The sequence below is a fragment of the Palaemon carinicauda genome, chromosome 13 (assembly GCF_036898095.1).
Source record: "Palaemon carinicauda isolate YSFRI2023 chromosome 13, ASM3689809v2, whole genome shotgun sequence".
Lineage (NCBI taxonomy): Eukaryota > Metazoa > Arthropoda > Malacostraca > Decapoda > Palaemonidae > Palaemon > Palaemon carinicauda.
In genome coordinates, this window is record NC_090737.1 from 122,182,934 (window position 1) to 122,201,460 (window position 18,527).

An 18,527-nucleotide genomic window follows, 5' to 3' on the forward strand; every position below is an offset into this window, starting at 1 on the left:
AAACATTCCCATATAAAAAAAAGATTAAAAAATCATATGTTTATTATGATTATATGTTGCATAAACGTATGAATGATATTTAATCTTTATAATGCTTTACTTCATTTATTTGGTTTATTTTTCTATATAGTTATTTTATGTTTCAGTATTAAATCATTAAAGTTATTATTATATTTTCTAAGTTGTTAAATTACTAAAGTTGTTATTAAATTATTAAGATTAAAGCTATTATTATTATCAATATTAATACTATTATCATTATTATCAAAATTATTAATATTATTAATATTATCAAAATTATTATTATTAAGATTATTAAGATTAAGCATTTATCATTATCCTTCCTTCTTTTCCATTAATTCAAATATTCAATCGAAGCGCTAAATCACAACAATTATTCCACCGATCAGAACAATTTTTCATCATCACATAACCACTTCAATTCTCTCCTTCCCAAAACGACTAACTCCTCCTCCTCCTGCGCCTCCTCAGCGACTGCAAGATGTACTCGACGGGCGTGGCCGAGTCGTCGTGCAAACCCCTGTGGAACTCATCCTTCATCTGGGAGGCCCTGACTGGAGACTCGCTCATGGCACTCACCCTCGAGCTCACTGTGTGGGATTACATCTCCGACACTGACAACGGATTCTTGGGTAGGTTATGACGTCACAGCATCCCAATACAGATGGTGTTTTTCTTCTTGGTTAAATCGTACCTTTGAGGGAGTATTTTAATGTGCTGTTGGTGGTTTGATGTACTGTGAAATATAAATATTGCACTAATAGAAAGGTTTTAAATTCAAATTGATGTCTTTGTACATATATATATATATATATATATATATATATATATATATATATATATATATATATATATATATATATATGTGTGTGTGTGTATATATATATATATATATATATATATATATATATATATATATATATATATATATATATATATATATATATATATATATATATATATATATACTGTATATATATATATATATATATATATATATATATATATATATATATATATATATATATATATATATATGTATATATAACGAGAGAGAGAGAGAGAGAGAGAGAGAGAGAGAGAGAGAGAGAGAGAGAGAGAGAGAGAGAGAGAGAGAGAATTCCAACAATACTTTCACAACTATGATAGTAGTGTTATTATTTAGGTTAAATCGTACCGTCAACGGAGATGGTGAAATAGTGTGTATATAGGGTAGAGGGAGAAGGAGTAATCATACCTTGGCGAGAAAGGTGTGTGTGCGTGTATGTGCATATTCAGCCATCATTTTTGACGGGTCACGTACACTAGTACAAAGTAATTATCAGTAACGAGAATAGTTTGACATCAAAGAGCTAAAACTCGATAACGAATTAGGGAGACATCTGGTGACAGGATCGAGAAACTTTCCTTCGATTGCAGGAGAGACGCTAATCGACCTCCGCCACGCCTACCTGGATGAACGCCCCATCTGGTACCGCCTTCAGGAGAGGAGGTCTCGCTCCGCAAACGCCACGCCCAGGGGATCCATCGCGTCGTACGATTTCGTAGCATCTAACACCGTCAGGAGACCGTCTTCAGTTCGTTCGGGCTCTGGTAGGTTTTCTAACTCTTTGTTTTTCGTATTGAATTTTCATTTTTTTTCTCCTCATTTGGTGAGTGTCATTAGCTGGTTTAATTTTATTATGGGCTAATGGAAGATCTATTGCTGATTTTCACTTGTTTTCAAGATATGTTGATTTGCTAGTGTTTTAGACGATTTTTCTTTGTAATTTTACAGGGTAATATACTGTAATATGAGAATGGTTTGCCCGTATTTTAGATCTCTCTTTGTAATTTTACAGGGTAATATACTGTAATATGAGAATGGTTTGCCAGTTTTTTTTAGATATCTCTTTGTAATTTTCACTGGGTAACATAAAGTGAGAAGGGTTTGCCAGTTTTTTAGACCTATATTTGTAATTTTACAGGGTATCATAACATGAGAAGGGTTTGCCCGTTTTTTTAGACCTATCCTTGTAATATTACAGGGTAAAATACTGTAACATGAGAATGGTTTGCCAGTTTTTTAGATATCTCTCTAATTTTTACAGGGTACCATACTGTAACATGAGAATGGTTTGCCAGTTTTTTACATCTCTCTTTGTAATTTTTACAGGGTAACATAGTATGAGAAAGAGAAGCTCGAATGTGGCAGTCATAACCCATTCTCTTTTGTGTCGTCAGCGCTGAGATTAATATATCATCCTTCCTCTTCCTTTTAGCCTTCATTTTACTTTAGGATTTCATTAATAGAATGAAAAATACATTTTATCATTTTATTCCATCATACATCTATGCAAAGCTCCTCGCCATTCAATGAAAGGGTAAACCATAATTATCTCTATTCTAGTTAATCCCTTCTAGAAATAATAGAAAATTAGTTATTAATTGCACTATCATATTAAGAATACTTATTTTTTTATTATTTTTTTACAAATAAATATGTGCTATCCTGAGATATTTAAAACACAATCTTTTACCTAACTTCATTTACATAACCATTATCTAACCTACAAAAAGAAATCCAAAATCACATAATACTTATCTTTTTCCAGATCTCACATCTATAGTTTGTCGTATCATTTCGTATACGCGGAATAATAACTTTTGAGTTTTGATGCTCATTTTTTTTTATCTTGACGTTGCGAATAATTAAGATCTAACGTTAGCAGAGCATTCCTTTCAAGGCATCGTAATCAATCTATTCAAGTGTCCCTTGCAGCTTTAACGGTATCTGTCTCTTTGAGAGATAGCGGAGGCTTTCCCAGAACTGGCAGACTCTATTGGAAACAGAGCTGTATATGTGTATGTATATAGTATGCCTCTATATATACATATAAATATATATATATATATATATATATATATATATATATATATATATATATATATATATATATGTGTGTGTGTGTGTGTGTGTGTGTGTGTGTGTGTGTGTGTGTGTATTGACTTGAAGAGACGGGTTATATCCCATTGGGAGGTAATAATTTATATTTATATCTTTTGGAAATGATAGTGTTTATTTTCTTCCTATATACGTATGCATATATACACATATAGATATGTGTACATATATATATATATATATATATATATATATATATATATATATATATATATATATATATATATATATATATATATATATACGTATATATATATGCATATATGTATATGTTTTTGTGTGTGTATATATATATATATATATATATATATATATATATATATATATATATATATATATATATATAAATTTTCGGCACATAAATATAGAAAATTATATATACTTATATATATATATATGAATATATAAATGTATATATATATATATATATATATATATATATATATATATATATATATATATATATATATATATATATATATATATATATATAAGCAAATTTTACAGGAAAGTGATAAGCAGGAGTGTTTTTTATATATTCATTCGCATATCGTCATGATACAGATCGACACCCTGAAGATGAGTGTACACTTGAAAGTGCTTGGGATTGAGTTCTTCCTGTTATTTACCTCCCTTTATTGATGATACTAAAATGACTTTTCTGCGATTTTTAAGGATAAATCTATCAGTGTGTCTATCTATCTATATGTATATATATATACATATATATATATATATATATATATATATATATATATATATATATATATATATATATATATATATATATATATATATATATATGTATATATATAATATATATATATATATATATATACATATATATATATATGTGTATGTATATATATAAATATATATATATATATATATATATATATATATATATATATATATATATATATATATATATATATATATATATATATATATATATATATATATGATTTTATTCCGTATCTCGTTCTTTCCTGATTAATTTTTCTTCTATTCTTTTTCCCATAATTTTCATCCTAATTTTAAGTGTTTTGGTATTAATGTTTATTCTACTGCTTTTTGCATAATTTTCTTCCTATTTTTCTGTTCTTCCCTAGTAATTGTTTCCTTGTTTCCTCCATTTCCATTCCTTGTCTTGTTCTTTCCTATATTTTTTCCTTGCTTTCTTCATTTTCCCTTGTCTTCCTTCTCCATAAATTTTCCTTGTTTCATTCATATTCCTATAAATTTCTTCCTTGCCTGGTTCTTCCCTTAAATATTTTTCTTGCTTTATTCATCTTCCTATAAATTTCTTCCTTGTCTCTTTCTTTCTCTGTATGTTTTTCTTTTTTTTTAATCCTTTTCCCATACTTTTCTTCTTTGTCTCGTTCTTTCTCTATAAATTTTTTCCTTGCGTTATTCAATCTCCCATAATTTTCTTCCTTGTCTAGTTCTTTCTCTATATATTTTCCTTGCTTTATTCATTTTCTCATAATTTTCTTCATTGTCTCATTCTTTCTCCGTTATTTTTCCCTTGCTTCATTCATCTTGTAAATATTCTCCTAGCCTCGTTCATTTTCCCATACGTATCTTCCTTAGACCTTTCATTTTCCCATAATTACTCTTTAAATTTATTTGTTTTTCTTTCTTTTCTCTCTTGTGGCCCTATGTCTTCTCAGGAGATATTGTCCTTACAATAAATTGCATCTTGTTAAAGAATTTTTTTTTTCTTGTCTTTCATATTTCCTTCTTGACAACGACCTCTCTATTGAGTCTTTATTATAGAAATTCGTCGTCCGTTTAGCCTTTTTCCAAAGTAGTTTTAAGATTTTTATCTTCGATGTATTTTCTTCTAATTTGATATAGTAGAATCGTTTATCAGACACGAATGTTTATAGATTTTTTTCTTCAAATCTCTTACCATTTTTCCATCCTGATGATGTTCCATAAAGTTTCTTATATGGAATACCACATAGAGTCCCTTTTAGAAGAATGATCTCCTTTATACTCCTAGCAAAAAAAAAAAAAAAAAAATATGTTTTTAGAAATCTTAAACTGTTCTATTCTTTCTTGATATTAACGTTGAATAGTGCATTTAGCATGACAAAAACAAAATATTAATAAATTTGAAAAAAAAAACAACATTACAATGTCCTTTAGTCTTTAGAAAAGTAAAAAATGGTTTTACAATTTTCACTTGGCCATACCCTTTGCTCGCCGTACTTGACATCGCCCTAAGATGTTTACTGCACAGGCAGTAGCAAACAACATATATTATCCTTAAGAATATCCTACGGTCCCCAAACATTTTATGGAGGTCCTTCCATTTGCACTCACCCTTTAATGACATCCCCAGACGACATCGACGCGGAAGACAGCAGGAACTCCTCCTTAGACTCAGGACTCCTGCACCCAGATCTCGCCTGGAGGGAATCAAGGTACCTTCAGCCAATCTTTCTTAGCTCTCCTGCATTCCATTCCTTGCACTGAGAGACTTTCCGTCCTTTATTTTGCACTACAGTAGAGTTTGCGTAAATGTAGCATTGGGTTTCATAACTGTCTGTACCGGAAGTAGGATTACAGTGAGCATTAGACTTACTTCATTAGTCTAATCGTAGATTTTTTAGATCCTATAGTTTTATTTTAATTTTTTTTTTTTAATTGCATTGATGGTTACTTTCTATCGTTTCCAGTACGTTGCAATATGATAGAGTACTGGATTCCACTCTAGGTGGAATCCCATCCCATGCATTTAAAAGATTCTGGGCCCCTACAAAATGTAGTGTAGTAGATTTTGCTCTTGTTATTTTGTGGACTCATAATGTACACCCTGTGAATAGTAGCGTAAGTGAACTCTCACATTTGTTCATGTTTTTTATATTCTTTCGGTGATGTCTCATTATTCCAACGTCCCCTTTTTAATGAAAGATTCGTACACGTTTCATACCTGTGTTTGTGATCTAGGGATAGATTTATACTTATATATGTAGGTATTGTACTAACGCTGGTAGTTGCGTGCTAGATCTCATGAATTAAGTAGAAGCTATTGCTAAGAAAAGAAAATGACGTAGATTGTTATTTCTGGTAGATGTTGTATTAAATATCTTAAACTGCTGGTTAATTTTGTAAACATTGTAATGGAAATGTTAAAGAATGTATTTAAGTCCTAATTATTATTTTTTTTTTTTTTTTTTTTTTTTTTTTTTTTTTTTTTTTTTTTTTTTTTTTTTTTTTTTTTTTGTAAACATTGAGAGTGTAATTTAAGAAATGTATTTAAAGTCCTAATAGATTTTTTATTATAAGTTATAAATTGTAGAATAGTTTAAATAATTTTTTGCTGATATAAGTAACCAGCAGTCTTGAGATAATAATAGAAAAAAAATTAAATTACTACGTAGAAACTTAAGCTCTATTTATCTCTTTCTACAAATAGTTTGCTGAATTTCTCCCCTTTTTTTATGATATGCTTTAAGTTTAATACATTTATTTGGTTGTTTTGTTATGACATGAAATGTATGTCCCTGCTCTAAAGCAGTTAAACTGATTTTAAGACAAACTGCTTTTTGTTTTAAAAATTAAAACCAATTTTAAATCCTTGTTTTCCATTAATATTCTTTAGTATTTTTTGTATTTTGTATTATGATGATATGTGATTTAATCAATATTTTTTTAAGAAAATTCATATAATTTCATTCTTGCAAGCGGTGACATATACACAAATTTCTTCCTTTTGTATTGAAATATGATTATTTTACAGCCTGATTGTCTTTTGTAATTATATCAGTCTTTCTTTGTCATGCGTTTTCTGTATTTCTTTTGTATTTATCATCGTTATCATTATTCAAACAGAGTAGTAAGTCGTTTGTCTCTTTTTCTTGCACATTTGATTCAAGGAGAAAAAGTCTGCAGATTGAATTAAAAAAAAAAAAAAAAAAGTTTCCAAGGATCTCCTCGTATTACCTTTTGTCTAATCCTTTCGCGTCTTTCCTTTGGCTCCTCCTTCTGCTTTCTGCTGTTCCAAGTAAGTGTCCAAGGGCAGGATGGACGCTCCTGCGTAGGGAGTCCTCCCCGTGAAGGTAACCTGGAAGGATCCTCAGAGAAAAGCAGTTCTTCTTAATCATGTTTTTATAGAATCACAACTATTGTTGATAGAATTTAATGCTCCTTCGAGAATTTAGAGGGTTGACATTTATATAGATAGACAGACAGGAGAAGGGGTCAAATAAACAGAATACATTTATACTTTTATGATTCATAAAGGTAAATAGACAGGCAAGGGAAGGTGTCAGTTTACAGATAGACAGGAGAAGGTGTCAAATAATTAGAATACTTTTATGGTTTTTGGATTCATAAATACAAACAGACTGACAGACATGAGAAGGTGTCAGATCAACAGAATACTTTTATACTTCTAGGACTCATAAAGACAGACATAGACAGACAGGAGAAGGTGTAATTTTTATCAGATAGACAGACAGAAGATGTCAGTATACCAGATAGACACTATATGTAATCAGAAGGCTGTTATGATTTAAGGATTCATCAAGAGAAACAAAGAGACAGACAGGAGAAGGTGGCAGATGATTAAAATACTTTTGCAACTCTCCTCTTTTGATGAGGACAAAAATACTAGTTTCTATCAAGACAAAACTATCACAGACTTTTAAAACATGGTCTTTGCTGTTAAAAAGAGTTATTTGCTCTTTGAAGGACCAAGCTGGTTAACTTTAAACAACTCACGTACACAGATACAGATACAGAGACAGAGATTCATACATCAGTTATTAAGAGAGAGAGAGAGAGAGAGAGAGAGAGAGAGAGAGAGAGAGAGAGAGAGAGAGAGAGAGAGAGAGAGAGAGAGAGAGCTTGTCTTTTTCTTATGATTATTCCTCCAAAAAATAGAACGCTAATCATGTGCTCATCACTCGTTAGAGACTTAACTTTTTCACCCTTACTGCATCTGTAAAGAGGACTTTCCTCAAGAGGCTAATCTCTGAAAACATTTCCTAATTACCTTCGCGAGAGATAAAAGTCTGCAACCTCGATGTGTTTTGTGTTTATTTATGGTGAAACTCCCAGACTGTTCAGTTGCTGATAATCTGATGCATGCGAGACGCATTTGATTGTCAGAAAAGAAAAACGTTCTGATACTCATACAAGTGTTTTTAACTTTCAAATGTTTTTTTTTTCAATTCACTCACTTCTTGTATTCACTTCTTGCATTTTCACCTAGAGGGGGGAGAGAAGTGACAGCCTCCAGAAATCTTGCTGTAAATCAGATTTACTTCTTCCTTCAGGTCTCCATATTTTTTTTTTATTCTACGAACGACTTCATCCGGAGACAATTGTCTAAAGTGGCTTCAAATCGAAATGCATTAATGCTATCCCAGTTCATTTAATGATAGCATGTGTTCCATACTTAAATCTAGTCATCATCAATCGTGTTGACTCTCTCTTCAAGCAATATCTTGTTGGTATTGGAAATTTGTGTTTTTGATCTTTTTCCGCTTTTTTTAGTCATACAATAGCGCATGCGCTTTATCGAGTTGTTATTATATATTTTTTTTCACGTAGTACTAGAGGCTTCTGTGGTTAATTTTCAGAGAATATTCTGTGATTCGTGGAGTTTTAGATGTGAATTTCAGCACTGCATTTTTGGGGAATAATTTTCCTTAATGTCACTTTTTTGGTTCGATGTTCATATCTGCACCAATTTCATTTTGATGGTTTTGATGTTCGTAATTTTTTTCAAGAATGTTCTTTTTTTTTCTGTCCATTATGCATGTAAGTGTCATTTGATTTAGGACTAGTGAACTTGACATCCCGGTGATGAAATAGCCGTTCCTGAAGCTAAGATAGAGTGACTTCAGATGCCAGCTTTCGATTGTGATGTCTAAGTATATTTAACTTTTTCTTAAGATATTTCACAAGGTATAAACTATACAATTTCACAGTAACAGATGTTTTTTACTATTATTCAAATCCATTTTCAATTGAGGGTCGTATTTTCATGATCCTACAGGTGGAAATTATTTCTACCATAATATCAATAGTCTTTATTTAGAAGGTCCTTTTGTCAATATTACTTTAAAGGATATTGTTTGTTGCGACGCAGTCTGTGCAAATTTATCACGACGACAAACGTCTTGACACAGATGTAACTGACCTTTAACCTCAGGTCACCATCCAGAAGAGGCTCTTCCTTAAGCGAACAAGCAGAGAACGAGGTGTACCAACTCTCCCGCTCGTATCCTCACTCACTGCCTCAGTCAAGGCGTTCCTCCGTAGCTTACCAGTCGTCCTCCAGCCCAGAGTTCAAGGGTAAGTGGTGGCCCTTGAAGCAGATATTACCAATTCTATCTCCTTTTTTTTTTTTTTTTTTTTTTTTTTTTTTTTTTTTTTTTTTTTTATTCAGCACAGCTAGAGTCGAGGAATGCCAGAAGAATTTATGCATCTTTACAGAAAATTCAGAGGTAAGGCGGTGTCAAAGAATTCACTTCGTATGAGCAGAAGCTAATCCAATCTGCTGTAGTATCTTTTATCGACGACATTGCGATGATTGATGGAAGTATTAATGTGTATGAGGGTTTACATCTGGTTAACATAGCACATATAGTAACAAGTCTCACTTGAAAAAAAAATAAACTCAAATCTTAATGAGTATATACATTTACACGAACACCATGTCCAATATAAATCAACCAGCGAGGAAGCAAATTATGATTATGAAGTTGTCTTAATGGACGTAATGGTTTGCTATATCCAAATCTTACTAATCACAAATATTTTCAGGTAAAGTAGTTACAATTATTGATTTTTTTATTACTGAAATAGTGAGAATTTTCTTTCGCAAATAAATGTTAAAACTTCAAATAAAGCGAAACAAAAGAATTATATACTGAAAACCTCCACATTATTTGCTTCCTTACCTTAAACTAAAGTAATCGGGACCAAAATGGATATAACATGGGTGAGCAAGTAATAGAAAGGCAACTCTACATTATGAAATACGCAAAATACGCCCATTCATCAGGTAGGTTTATGTTGCTTATCGTTGCATATAGAATGGAAACTCTTGCATTAAGTTTATGTTGAGTGATATAACGCAGAGAGCCATTGCTAACGTAAAACTGGATGCAATGTGGTGTTTAGTGTTCAGTGAAAATAGATCTAAACTATTTTTTGAGCTAACAAAGTTTGAACATTTTTTCAGTTGTTTTGTGAAAAGGAATCTGTTTTGCTGAATGTTGCTGTGCCGTGTCCTGTGAGACTGAGGAAGAACAATTATGTTAAATGGCTGCTTTCCATATAAAACAATATGTACGATATGTCTCTGCCTTTGTCTCTTGCCTTATGTTCTTACGCTCTCAGTCAAATGTCAGAAATCATAGTCGGTCTATTTGCCTGTTATGGAGGTTGAGCTGAATGTTGATTGGCAAATGCTGAATGTTATTAGGCCTCAAATGTGCGTTTTTCATACTTGGAGAGTTTGTAACATATAAATTTGTTTTCTTCTTTGGGTTGATTGCATTTCCGTTGGTAGCACATTGTGATCTCTGACTTTGTAAGGACAGGTTAGATTCTCCAAGCCAAATGATGTTAGGCTGTGTAAAGTAGAAGAAGGTTAGCCCAAGTAAGGTAAGGTTAGGGAAGCTATGATTAGATTTGTAATTACTGTCACTCCTGTGCACAATTAATGTATCTTCAACTCGATATCCCCGGAAAAGCAATCACTCCCTCTAAATATATGACTGGTAACTTACAGTCATCATGCACGTCAGAAGTACCCAATAGCGCTGAAGCGTATTTGGTTACTTCTCTCTGTTGATGACATATTGATAATATCTTCAGCACACTATAAAAGTCGGACTGCTATGAGCTGTTAGTCTGATTCCTTCGAACTCTCCAAGACCTAACACTGAAAACTAACTCCTCTTTGCGAGCGCTGATCTCCTCACCACCTTCTTATCCTCCCTTCTTTCATTACCTGACCAGGGACTGCCGTCCAAGTGTTTTAATGCCTGTTTGTTTGTTCGTTGCTACTCTAAACACGTCAGCTGAAGACCTGGAAGAGAGGCTGACGGTCTCCGCAAGTCCGCTCGAGCGTCGTCGAAGTCACAGTTTCAGGGCCTCCTCCAGGGGTGAGTTCACGAAGGGCTCTGAAGAACCACCCAGGGCGAGAAGGGCAACTCACTCGGCTCTCACCAGGTCACATTCTCTCAAGGCTCCACACGCTGCTGACCATCGGTCACGCAAAGGTCAGCCGGGATGCTAAAGAATTACTGTATGTATATATATATATATATATATATATATATATATATATATATATATATATATATATATATATATATATATATATATAATTTATATATATGTGTATATATATATATATATTATACTGTATATATATGTATTTATATATATATACATATATATATATATTTATATATATATATTTATTTGTATATATTTATATGTATATATACATATATATATATATAGATATATATACATACACATATATATATATATATATATATATAGATATATATATATATATATATATATATATATATATATATATATATATATATATATATATATATATTCATATGTAAGTGTACGCATATATATATATATATATATATATATATATATATATATATATATATATATATATTTATATGAATATATATATATATATATATATATATATATATATATATATATATATATATATATATATATATATATATATATATAGATATAATCTGAGTTTTTATGGGGGATATGAATATATATTTGTCTCCCTCTGGTTTTGAAATTTAATGATATATCTCCTTAGAGGTACATGTAAGCTTAACCATATACTATATTTAAGTTTTCTTTTAACATTAAGGTTATTTTTTTTACATTTTCATTACTGAACAAACATTAACACTAACCAAATTTTGGCCTATTAATAATAATAGTTTCTGCCACAATTATTTTTTTTTCAAACTGCTTTAAGGTCCTGTCACCTGGTTTGCTAAAGGTATTTTTCTAAACATGAAGACAAATTGTACAAAATTGTTTTGTTTCAGTTCTTCTGTGTGTAATTTCTCGTAAGAAAATTGTCAGTTATTTACATGTGTTATGTGTCAAAGTAATAGTTCCTCGAAAACCTTGTTTGGTATTCTATAAATTAGTTGATTGATCCAGGAAAATCCTTCAACGGGACATTGCTCTCCTTTTATGAAAACCTGGTTTTCCCTCTCATACTTCAAGGGTTTATTATCGTATGTACCTCAAATTTGGATAAAACCAAGACAACAAAACTGAATATGTATCTCTTAGATTACTTTTATAGCTCCAAGACTTGAAAATAAAAGATATTTATAAGCTAATTGCCCAAATAGAAATGGATGTATATGATCATACGGGACAATGTACTCCATTTATGAAAACCTGGTTTGCCCTTGCATACTTCAAGGGTATATTATATACCTCAACTTTGGAAGAAACCAAGACCTCAGCACTATATATGTATCTCTTAGATTACTTTCATAACTCCAGACTTGAAAATAAAAGATTTTTATAAGTTGATAATGTAATCGATGTTTATGATCATATTTACTCCAAATTTACCAGTATCTTACACGAATAACTTGCAATGCAAAATAATAATTTCAAACTGGCATTTAGAGCTGCCAGAATGTACGTTGTAACTGTGTAAATATGTATATGCATGTATGTTTTGTATAAGCATAAGTTAACTGTTGGCATATGAGCAACACATCTTCATTGGTATATGAAGAAAGTATTTTAGAAGGACGTAAACCTTGCATTGTTATTTCTAGTTTTTGGACGATGAATGAGTTCTGTTTGCACTGTTCTTATGTTTTGTTTTAATTTTGCCTTATATTATATATATATACATATATATATATATATATATATATATATATATATATATATATATATATATATATATATATATATATATATATATATATATATATATACCGTATATATATACTGTTTATATATGTATATATATATATATATATATATATATATATATATATATGTGTGTGTGTGTGTGTGTGTGTGTATGTGTGTGTGTGTGTGTGTGTTCGTCTGTGAAATATATGAAACATGAATTTAAGAGTCAAGTGCTCATCATTTATCTAGACAAATAGTTTTCTTGTCGAATTTAGTACTTGGTAAAATTGAGACTAATTTTGTTGAATAATAAAAAGATATGTCTGATTTTTTCTCTTTTAGTAAAAGAAAAGGATTATCAACATAGGGTTTATCAATGACGCTGGTTATACGTAAAGAAATATAAAAGAATAACACGGAAAAATTAAATCATACTAGTGTATCAGGTGATTTTCTGAGTGAAAAAAGTCTTCCTAACACACGAAAATTATAGGTTTTTTTAGAGTCAATAATAGTTTAACACACGACATTTTAATGCTAATTTAAAAAAAAAAAATCGTGGCAATTTTCGAGAGCTATTATTTAGAGCAATATAAAAGCTGTACCAGACAAATCAATGTTGTTATCAAAAGTATTAGCTTAGCATAAAAAACAGTATCCTAATATAAGGAAATCTATTTAACTGAGTAATGTAAGTCCATATACTGTAATGAGAGAGAGAGAGAGAGAGAGAGAGAGAGAGAGAGAGAGAGAGAGAGAGAGAGAGATTTTGTGGGATATATTCATATATGCCTACATGTATTACAATGAGATAAAATCTTATATAAGAATCTACATAATAAGGGCAACCTTTATAGAAAGAAAAGAAAGGTGAAGTTGGGATGAGAATGAATAAGTTTTATTATTATTATTATTATTAATAATTTTTTAAGTTCATTTTGTAGATGGTAGAATTTCGCAAAAATTCCTTTTACATGCAGGACGAGAAATTGAAAGAGATAATATATAAAATAAGAAGAAAAAATTACATTGTATATATATGTATATATATATATATATATATATATATATATATATATATATATATATATATATATATATATATATATATATATGTGTGTGTGTGTGTGTATATATATATATATATATATATATATATATATATATATATATATATATATATATATATATATATATATATATATATATACACACACACACACACATATATATATATATATATATATATATATATATATATATATATATATATATATGTGTGTGTGTGTGTGTGTGTATATATATATATATATATATATATATATATATATATATATATATATATATATGCACATATACAGAAACCTATCTGGGGCTGCTCACATGCGGTTTACCGTTGGACTTATTATTCGATACAGTTACCCAATCACTTAATAATTTATACTAAGTATTCTTTTTTTCAGAGGAGAATTTTTCCATTCTATTTAAAAATTCGGGAAGTTCAAGAGCTTTCAATATTTCAGAAATGGTTTTTTTCCCTAATTATTCAGTGTATTTATTCATGCGTGCAAATGTGTAAGAGAGAGTTTGTGTGTGTTTGTTTCTTATATTTTAAATTGTATGTATTGTAAGACATATAGATTTACACAGGAGACTAACTAAATCTATAATCGTTATATCTATGTATAAATACATGAAAATCTGTTTTGAGCCTAGTTTTTCATATTTTGATATTTTGGAATACCAACATAAGTATGTTGGTTTTTCCACTAACTTGATATTTCACACATGTCAGTCATCGGAGTATTTTTCGTTTAGTTTTAAAAACATCTACAAAATGTATGCTAATCTCTGTGAATTATACATTAACTTGAAATCCCTAATAATTCCAAAAATATTCAGGCCTTTAATTCCATTGTTATTGTGGTTTTAAATAACATCTTTAAAATCACATCCTGACAGTGATGGTATTGCTGTTGTACATTTTTTAACACATTAATACTGTGTACCCATTAACATTTTTACCTGTATTCACGTATGTTAGCCTGATAAGTAAAGGGGGCTTAAATAACCTAATACTAAGCCCTTATTTGTCTTAAATTTGATTCATGGCTCGTGAACATTATCTTGGAAATATTTTATAATAACTCTAAATACTCTAATTAAGTTATTTGGTTCAATATCTTAAGCCTTTATTGATTCAATTTAGATTTGATTGGAAATATTTTATAATAACTCTAAATACTCTAATGAAGTTATTTGGTTCAATATCTTATGCCTTTATTGATTCATCTTAGATTTTATTCATGGCTCGTGAATACTATCTTTGAAATACTGTATAATAACCCAATAATCTAAACATTTTTTTTTTCTATTCAATAGCTTAGTCCCATCTTGGAAATATTATATATTATTCGATTCAATATCCTAGTCCATTCTTAGAAATATTGTATAAAAACTCAATACTCTATTGAATGAATTGGTTCAGTATCTTAGTCTCATCTTGGAAATATTGTATAATAACTCAATAATCTGAAGAAATTATTTGATACAATATCTTATTCCAGCTTGGAAATACTGTATGATGAACCTCAATACTAATGAATGATTTGATTCAATATCTAAGTCCCATCTTAGAAATATTGTATAGAAACAATACTCTAAAGAAGGATTCAATTCAATATCTTAGTCAGATCTTAGAAATATTGTATAATAACAATACTCTAATAAATAATTCGATTCAATATCCTAGTCCCATTTTAGAAATATTGTATAATAACAATACTCAAATGATTTGATTCAGTATCCTAGTCCCATCTTAGAAATAGTGTATAATAACAAATAGTCGAATGATTTGATTCAATATCCTAGTCCCATCTTGGAAATACTGTTTGATAAACCTCAATACTCTAATGAATGATTTTATTCAATATCCTAGTCCTACCTTGGAAATACTGTTTGATAAACCTCAATACTCTAAGGAATGATTTGATTCAATATCCTAGTCCCATCTTGGAAATACTGTAGGATAAACCTCAACACACTAACGAAAAGATTTGATTCAATATGCTAGTCCTACCTTATAAATACTGTATGATAATCCTCAGTACTAACTTAAAGATTTGATTGAAGAGCATAGTCTCAGAACGTTTCTTTCCTGCTATTATTCTAAGATATATCCTCATCATTTCAGGTGTACCAGTCAGCAACCGTCAAGAAGAGGAAGTCAGAGCCTGGAGGTAAGAATATCACTCATAGGCCTATTCTCTCTTTCATTGTGAACCCATTTCACCATGAAATGGTGGTAAATAGAGTAAGGGTTGTGCATTCGTCGCTATACCATCTATATATTCTATATCTTTTTTATTTCATCCAAATCCATGTATCAAATGGTTTCATTAGTGGCTGCATTACAGATGTTCATAATAGCCTTAGAATTAGTTATACTTTTTATGTTCCGGGAATTTCTGTCATTCGGTACTAATAATTTACAAATACAGCACATACTCTTATGCAAAAACAAGTTCTCATAGGATTAAGAACAAATTTCAGAGAGAGAGAGAGAGAGAGAGAGAGAGAGAGAGAGAGAGAGAGAGAGAGAGAGTTAAAATACAAAAGTTTTATGATTTATATATATATATATATATATATATATATATATATATATATATATATATATATATATATATATATACTCAATATATATATATATATAATATATATATATATATATATATATATATATATATATATATATATATATATATATATATATTTAAATATGTATATAGATATATATACATATATATATATATATATATATATATATATATATATATATATATATATATATATTTATACATATATATATATATATATATATATATATATATATATATATATATATATATATATATATATATAACGAATGTATGTATAATGACATATGTATTGTATATTCTGTATGTATATAGGTGTGAATGTATGTATATATTTACAGGGAGAATATTCAAGTTTTACTTTGATTGGATTTCTTTAATTCTGTCATACAGAAGAACATATACATAGACAAGATATCCCACGAAGGTCTCGAAGACATTGTATAAATTATAAACATTCCTGTAACGAGGTACATGAAGTAAACAAGTCTCATACTCTTACTGGTATTACACGAATTTTCTTGACATTCTAATTAATCTCACAAAATCCTATTCATCTTTTCTACCAATCGAGTTATATCCCTGAGGGTGGATTTGTTCAATAGTTAATGAAACTCTAGCCTCAAACATCTGAATGATAACAGACTGCTCCTTTTACGATTCTTTCGTAGTCTTTCACCAGACCTCTCTTCTGAACACCTCTTCGTTTTCCCTAAATCTTTTCCCAACTAAAACGGAACAGTCAAATACTCCTTCAGTGAGACTTCTTTCTCTCTCTCTCTCTCACTACGATATCATTACTCATTTTTTCCAATTACTGTGAACTAGAAGCTTATTTCACCCTGTCTTTTCCTGCTGCAATACTCGTGTGCTTTGAATAAATCTAGAATATACATAACTTTGCTTCCCTTCATCTAGACTTCGAACTTGTTAAGACTTATAGCTTTTTAGATCTCCATATCCCTTGTTAGCTAAACTCCTTCCTTATTTTAAGACTTATGTCATATGTTTTTCTCCCTATTATCAGTTTTCTCAGTCAAAAATCTTCTGCTATGCCCACTCATTTGTAATTATGTCTGCTCTTTACCAACGCGTTTCTTTTCTGCAAGCCTGTGCCCTTGCCCACATATTTTTGCTGTTATATTAACACACATGTCAACAGTGACAGAATTTAACAGACGAGTCCTACTTTGAGTTGCACATTTTCAGAGAGGAACTTCCTTTCGTCAACATCTGTTTCTAACCTCCCAGCCATGTTCGAGAATTTTGAAGCTGATCCTAATCCCTACACAAATTATTGGTACAATTCACCTAGACTCAGCTGCAAACACTTGCAGGCTAAATTTCAGAAACTACCAGTACAACTGCAGCATTTTCCACCTAGTGGCTCCTCCTTGCAGAAGGGATTCCCCGGGCCCAGCGCTCTTCTTCACTGTTCAGATTCCCGAGTGAAAATCCCTCACTCTCAGCTGATTACATAAATATTAAATTAGACACTACTCTCGTGAACTTCTTGTGTTGACACTTATCCCCTTGCTACACTGAATCACTTTTAGTACTACTTTACCCCTCCCCCTTCACGGTGTTTTTGGAGTAATTTAATGAGGTTATTTTTGAAAGTCGGGTCATACATCACCTGTGATAGGAATTCCAATAATGGCGCTGAACATTTTCCACTTATATTTTCATCTCTTCATGACAACAACCATTGTCCTAAAGAATATATACATACGATATTTACACAGGATCTTACTTATACATACATACATATCCCATTAGATAAATAAGTATATAAAACAGAGATTGGTATATGATTAGTATTATAGGTATCCCATTACACCTGTAGTTTCCTACATTCTATCACTCGCCTTTAAGCGACATCCATTTTACTTAAACATGAAATGGAAGATATGGGAAATAATGGAGAACAAGAGACTGACTTATTTAATGTGTTTTCGGGATGAAACTGAAATATGACATTG

The 18,527-nt window shown here is 30.1% G+C and overlaps 1 pseudogene; it reads left to right on the forward strand.

Moving 5' to 3' along the window:
* LOC137652054 (regulating synaptic membrane exocytosis protein 2-like) overlaps window positions 1-18,527 on the forward strand; it is a 163,133-nt pseudogene that overhangs the window by 132,537 nt on the left and 12,069 nt on the right.